The sequence below is a fragment of the Megalops cyprinoides genome, chromosome 23, assembly GCF_013368585.1.
Source record: "Megalops cyprinoides isolate fMegCyp1 chromosome 23, fMegCyp1.pri, whole genome shotgun sequence".
NCBI lineage: Eukaryota > Metazoa > Chordata > Actinopteri > Elopiformes > Megalopidae > Megalops > Megalops cyprinoides.
Window position 1 is genome coordinate 7,074,257 of NC_050605.1, and position 7,870 is coordinate 7,082,126.

The window sequence follows — 7,870 nt, forward strand, 5'->3', positions numbered from 1 at the left end:
GGCCGCACATGAAGCTCTGAAGAACAACATTAAAAGCCACCCTAGGTCCACAGGTTGGCCCCTGCTGTAGAACTTTTGATATCCATATAACAGGTAGAAGGTATTACCTGTTCACAGAATGTCTGTACTCAGTGCACTGAGCATTTTTATTTACTAAATACCACAAAGGGTGAATATTGTGTGTCTTTATTGATATGGCACTCAAGAACACTTTAGCTTGTGTGTGTCAGGAATGACCCCTAGCCTCAGTGCGAGTCCACTAGCAAACATTAGCCTTTTGGGCTTAATATGCATTCAACACCCAATTTCACTTCAAAATCATTGGCCATCCATATTGCTATTCACTTTCCAGAGTCACTCCCATGAATGAAGGATTCACTTTCTCATTTTATATTTAAATACAGTAACAGAAAATACCAAACACTCTAAATTTTTATGTTTTCACTGAATAGATACATCATTAAATTTGCACAGCAGATGCTCTTATCTAGAGTGGCTAACATAGCTTAGTTTTTCATATTTATACAGCTCAGTATTTACTTAGGCAATTCAGGTTAGGCACCCCACCCAATGAAACAACAGCAGTGACCCTCCAGAGAATCAAAACACCAGGCTTTGCTTTATGAGCCCGGCTCTTTAACCACTGCATTCTATTTAGTATGAAAAGCTAAAGTTAGCAAGCAGACTAGCATCCAAGGTAATCATTGTCCCTCAGTTCCAGTGCTGATCTGAGCTTATGTATCTAGTGTGAGATCGTTTCCATTTCATCAGCTCCTGAGATTATGTAACTTTCATATTTTACTGCTGCAGTAAAAATCCCATTAAACAATCATGCAGATATGCTGTACACTCCTGGTTATTTGCCACATACTCACTGTAGTTGCCACGATACCAATGCAGGGCCTACAAGCAACTTTTGTTGGAGTAAGGAGGTTCACAGAAGGAGAGAACAGAAAAAGCAGTCTTTTCACCTACAGTATTTTCGCCTCAGCTTTCACTCTGCAAGTATATATGAATGGCTTCCACTGACAGCTGATGCCCAGGATTGAGGGTGTCCGAGAAGGTTTTTATTCAACACATGGAAGCAGAAGATTGGGAGCAAGTTTTCTCAGGGACAGCTGAACCTAACATGGCGATCAAAGATGGTTTATGGTACACTGGAAACAATGAGATTCTGTGGGAGGTAGTGAAAGAACCCGGTGGGGGGTTAAAGCCATTTGTTCTCCTTCTGTAAACCTCAGGGTGCTTCCAGTGAAAATGTGAGGCGACTTTAGGGAACACCCCACTTCCTGTGCTTGGAATTGTGTGAAAATGGTGCAAACCACAACATGGATTGTGCTCGCATGCGGCAAATTTAGTGAAAGCTGCTGCTCTGGCACCAGGGGCAAACTACTTGGGGATATATTAGCACACATTAAAGTACCGACCTCCCCCTGTTCATGGATATTTATTGAATTCCATGAATTCCTTGAGTAAATACATACATAGTGGTCGATACCATTATGTCCCGGGTAGATGATGTCATGTGGTTGTGTTATTGCGGATATCCTCGCTGCTCTATGTGCACAACCTAAACATCCTCAGGGTTAACAGCACAATATACAATTTCCTCAACTTTCATTTACTCTCCTGAACCAAAAAAAAGAGAATAATAGCAAGTTCTTGCAACACACCATCACTCCCTGGTATCTACATGTAAAGCCAGATCATCAGCATAATCATCACATACAGCCTAATGTTCACTTTGCTCTTGTACATTAATAATAAAGTGATTCTTTCACACATGTATACACATACACATACATCAGTGTTGTCATATAGAGCAAAGGAGAATCATTCTCCTAAGAAGGCTTGAAGCTTAAATGAAACATAGTTGTCTCATGGTGCTTTCAGCTGTGCCCAAAGTTGCTCATTATATGAATACATTATATGAAAAGCACTATTGTACCTTATGGATAGTACATTCAGTAACTTTCCCGTCCTTGACCAAGCACCTTATCACATTCCTTAAGCCTAGCATTCTGCAGTTTGCACAGCAACACACACACACACACACACACACACATTTACACACAAACATTTACACACAAACCCGGGTTCATAGGCATTCTTTAATTTGTTTCCTGTGTGCACATGCATGCATGCTTGCAGCTTGCAGTGACATCTGATCCAAGAAGTAGGCAAGCGTGCACTATGCTTGCTGAGTTCTGGACGTTTGCATAGTTTATATAGAATAAAGCAAATGCACATTTTGTATGCATACTGCCCTGCAAGCTCCAATAGATAACTTTTGTTAGAGGTCATGAATGCTTTTTATTTTCACTCTTTCCAGGTTAAAATGAATAGGATCAGTACTTTACCATAATCCAATCTGAAGATACAGTTTATAGATGTTTTTAACTGGTTCATTTTGTACCAGAAGGGGGCACCAGAGGCTCTCCAGGTGATAATTTACTTTTTGAAATTACACACAGATCATGAATGTTTGTATCTGTTTTCTGAGACAATTTGTTCTGTACAGGTAGGTCTTTGAGGTCCTTGTTTTTCATGATTTACTTTAAAATTTAAGAAAGTTAAAAGGCTTGATATACAGTATCAGTCAAACGTTTGGACAAACTTGATTAAGATAATGGGAAACATGCATTCAACAAAATTTTGATCTAAAGACTTATGCGTAAATGCTTGAAATTTGTTTCTTAGACAAATATAAGTGATGCCTATGTATGAAGTTTTATTTTTTTGGTCACTTGCATAATTCCATTTGTGTCATTTCATAGTTTTGATGTCTTTACAATTATTTTATAAATGTGGAAAATGGTAAAACTAACAAAAAAAAAACTTCTATGAGTAGGTGTGTCCAAATTTTTGACAGGTACTGTATTTGTGAAACTGCCCCAAATCCATGGAAATACTTTATTGCTTCGGGAGACTGTTTTAAAGCAGATGATTCTGAAGCAGATACCCTTTTTTTTAAAGATTTTGGGGAATATTAGGTTATTAACACTAATTGCACAGCAATAATTGTCAATCATTTACTGATAAATGGGTCAAGAAACATGTTCTAGGATTATCTGTGTTTAATGATTATCTTTAAGGGTTACACCTCAGGTTTTGAAGTGTCCAAGGTTGGGGTTTACACTTTTAGTTATAGGCCTGGGGTCTGATAGCAGGGTTAAAGGCTTTGGTGGATGTCTGGGAAATATGGCAATCACAAATTTTCAAATCAGCTTGCATCCTGCAAAAAATGTCCCTCTAGTGGTAAGACTACTGTATTACTGCTCATTGCCACAAGTTAAAGACGCACATGTGTTTCTTCATATGTATAATATGAAATGTCTGTAACAGATATATGTATAAAACATGTACAGACAAACATCTAAATAAATAAATACCATGTCATATGTTATGTGAATTAATTATGAAAATTAATCAGGAGACTTTCAGTTAGGGTTTGAACTTTCAATCCAGACCTTGTTGTGGCTGAAGAGGGAAACAATAACTTCATAAGCCAATAATTGTGGAATCATTTTTCATTTTTTCAAGTGGGAAACATTTTCTCAAACAGCCCTACATCTGGCAATGCCTCTGCTGTCTTTGGGCCCGGCCAGTTACCCTGGCTTAAGCAGACTCGTTAGTTAAATAGCTGTGTATGCACTGTCATACATCTAAAAAAAACAGTGCAGTAAATATTCCTTCAATATATAGAAAACACACAAGTTTTAGCAATAATTAATTACTGGCAGGCATATCTAATGATCCAATGACTGGACAGAGTCAATACATGTAGTGCATGTGGCCTTGTTGGTGTTACTTTCGAATGTAGGCTTTGGTGTGACTAAAAGCAGAATTGCTGTTTACACAAACTAGCAGGCTCCTAGTGATTTCTTACACCACTGTGGGTGCTATTTTTTAACATTGGCTTTAGTCTTACAATTCATCACTTTGTGATGTTTACATCTTTTTCGTTTTTATTTGGCCAGAATGTACAAAATCTTTATACACTATTTAGTAGCACTTGTGGCTTAACCTAATGGTAGTGGTGTCCAGTCTGGGAGCGGAGTGTTCTGATTTTGGCAGTTGTGCAGAACAGAACGCTTTAGATTGACTTTGACATCAGGGGTTTGCTGAATGCTGAGCCACAGGATTCAGCTCTAGCCTGCATAAACCTGTTTGTGTTTGTCTGGGTTCTGTGCCCTGCAACCATACTTTTGCCAGCACACACTGGCAGTTGAAAGTGAGTTTATCTATGATGCACAAGTGGCCAATTCCCTGGTTTTTGAGGTTTCACAAACTAAAATCTAACTGAGCTCAGAGATTCTCGTTGAAGACCCTTTAACATTAGTTTGAACATGCATTACAAAGGGAAGCTTTACCAGCCTATGGGGACCATACTCTAAGATATCAAACATCAGGGGTCAGAATCTAGGCTACTTCTTGTCTATATGGAAGTATATTTTGATCTTCATTGGTTTTTCACTTTGTAGATTCTAATGTGATAAACAAAGGTATGGTTAGGAATGGGATCGCTATCAAGGTCAGTTACTGACCTTCATCTTGAGTATCTCTTGATTTCAGGCACTCCTTAAACCTGCCCCATTTACCTCAAGGCTTTGCAAACTTCTGTGACCTTGAAGCTACCTGAAAGTGGTTTTGTTCCACCCACACAACTGACCACTGTCACCTGATGACTTTCATGTTGTATAACCTTTCTCCTGAGACTTCCTGGAATGAGGTCTCTTGAATCTGTGTTGATATTACATTGGTCTGTGATATCTATTGGCCCATTATTTACCTCGTATCTCCAGTATGTCCTCACAGTTGGGTTCAGGGAGGGAGCGAGGATGGGCGTAGCTGTCCCAGCTGGAAGACGAGGTGCTCATTCTTCACTTCGCTTTGACGTCGCCCCAGGAGTTCCTGCCTGGACTCTCTCAGTATGTAAACAACACTGTGAGTCCTGATATGATTCGGGAGATTTTTGAGAAACTTGTTCATTTCTCCATCAAAAGACCGAACAGACTTCTCTCCTCAGCAGCAAGATACTTAAGTTGTCGCTCTGTAAGTTCTGGCAAGTGACATGCATACTTTCATGTACTGGCTAAACAACATGAGTTGACATGAACCAGGTGGTTAAATGTTATCTGAGAGAGCTCAGGCCAAAAAATAATTTGGAAAAACCAGGCCGAACACCATGAAGTTCACTGCAATGACACACCAAACTGCACGGAATGCATAGGCCTTTAAAATTATGAGGCATGGGCGCAAGGCCGGATTAATATTTCAAATGTTTGAAGTTCGTTTATTTGTGGAAGTTGATTGCAAGTATCCAAATCCCAGAGTTTTGTTTCTGCAGCAACCTGCTTTTCCCATGAAGTCTTCTATCTAAGCACTAATTTAACCAAGCCTTGTTAAGTGTCAGTCATCAAGTAGGAGAATGTTACAGGGTAGTATGACTACGATTCTCTGAAACAAGAGTGCTTTAAGGCTGCGAGCACTTGTATACGATTGGGTACAGGGCTGTCTGGATGCAGTCAGTAAGTGTTTGGAATGAACCGGCAAGAAGGTGTGAGGGTAACAAGCCTTTCAAATTCTGCTTAATGAATGTTTGGTCCATTAAAGTAAACCCCACTGGCATCACTCAAGACACGGTCTTTTCACATTAATTTTGGTGATTTATAATGCAACACCTGCATGTGATCGTGAGACAAAGTTCAGGGGAAATGTTGATTGGATCCAGGGGTGAGCGTTCTGCTGTGAGAAACTAAAAACCCAGCTTTTCCTAACATGGCAGTCTCACTTATTTGGGCAGGATTTGTCAAAGCAGACAAACTTATACAGATACAAAGCAGATAAATCAAGTGGCAGGAAAACATAGTGGGTATCCACCTAGAGATAGACTTCAATAGGTAGGGACATTGATGGGAGATTCTTTCTACAGTCCATAACCAAGTAAATATTGCAGCTAATTTCTGATATCCTATATTATTAGCAAACCGAGTAAAGACATAGATTGACTGATACCTACTGTAGGGACAGATCTTGCAGTTTTTGCTGGAAAATGAACCTATGCTATTGCACTTATTAAGGGCCTGATGTCAATTTTGCCAATTTCATTTGTCAATTTCACTCATATGCTAAATAATACTTATCTACCATATCGTACTTCCTTACTTTATACAGGTACCCTATCTTGGCTGATTTGCTTTGTATTTCACTGTTTTCTGAGGTATATTGGAACATTGTCCTCTGGAAGCCACAGCAGTCCACACTGATCCCTTTTTTTGCAGCTGACAGCAGCCAGAATGTTTTTACTGAATGAGAACAATTTAGAGGCCATGCTCAATTTTCATTTGATTTTAACTTTGTCTGTTGCTAAGGGGTAGAAACAAACAGAAAAAAATCACTGAATCAAATTTGCTCCCAAAAACCTCTCACACGCAGCATGAAATGGCCCAGATGCCTCACTGTCTCGTAATCATTCAGCCCAGTGGCTGATGGGAAAAAAAGCACAGCTAATGATGTAAAGGAGGAAAAGGAGTGATTCTCATTCACTTTAATGGCTAACTCTGCAGCGCGTTTGAAGTCCTTTAAAGTGGGTTCGGTTTTACTCAGTTATAAATTTTAATCACAATCAGAGACGGATTTGTAAAAGTACTGTGCCAAATGCAATGTTTCCTTCACAGCGTACAACATGCGTACAAATCAACAGGATAATCAGAACCTCATGAAACAAATAGTCCAATTTATCCGCCTGACAGGAGGAAACAAGAAAAATAGGTTTCAAATTCACAAATTATGTGCAGGATGGGATGGAACTATGACGGAACTGACATGTCTACAGTAAAAAGAACAACTATTAAAAATAGTCACAATGCTTTTACATACTTTTACACACTTTTACTAAATTTCAAAGGATTACAGTAATTTTACAAATTAAATATAAAACAAGTTTATAAGTATTCACACCTTAATGGACTTAGACACAGCGAGACAACAAAGCAGATACAGTCATAGTATTTTTAACATAAAATTGTAGAGACAATAATACAACAATGAATACAAAAAGTAAAGGCACACACAGCACATGAACATCTTACAACATATCCTTTCAGATAGCAGCTTTTTTTACACATACAGTACACACAGAATATGATGCATACAATGAAGTGGTAAACAGAAATGGTGTATTGGCGTTCATCTTAAGGAACAGAAAGTATTTTACATTTCATCTTAAGTCACTCAATAGTATGAAATAGTCACAGATATTTTTCCCTTTGGTTATACTGTAGCATAAAGGGAAGCCCAGGTAAAACAGCAGTTTTCATGGCTTGTGCATCATAAAAATATGAATAAATTACCTTTACTCAAACCAGAACAACATTTTTCTTTATTTTGTGAGTGAATGCTAAATAAATTCATTTGAAGCAGCTGGCTATCATCCTTGCTGAGCCTGCAAACCTGCATCCATACTTGGAAGTGACTAAGTAGGACTTTGTGTAATCTACTACTGTGTATTTGTGTTGATATATTTAAAATGCTAATGCTAATTAGGACACTAGTGTAGGTTCCAAGTACGTTATTATCGACCTCAGCTAGCTCAATTGACTCAATTGATATCGTTCAATTGATATTGATATCGTTTGTTTGTTGTGGTGTTTGTTGTTGTCATTTTTAACATGAGGTAGCAGCTGAGTAATCCTTTGTATACCTATTGTCACTGGAGCAGGTGTTTGATGTAGCACAATTATCCTGCATGCCTGGGTTTAGCCATTCTGGCTGCCAGTCCTTGCATTAGCCTCTGACTGGTCTGCTTTGTGCTGTTCTCCCCTTCTCTTTGCCCTACTGTTTCACTCCTATTTGACACCCCCCCCCC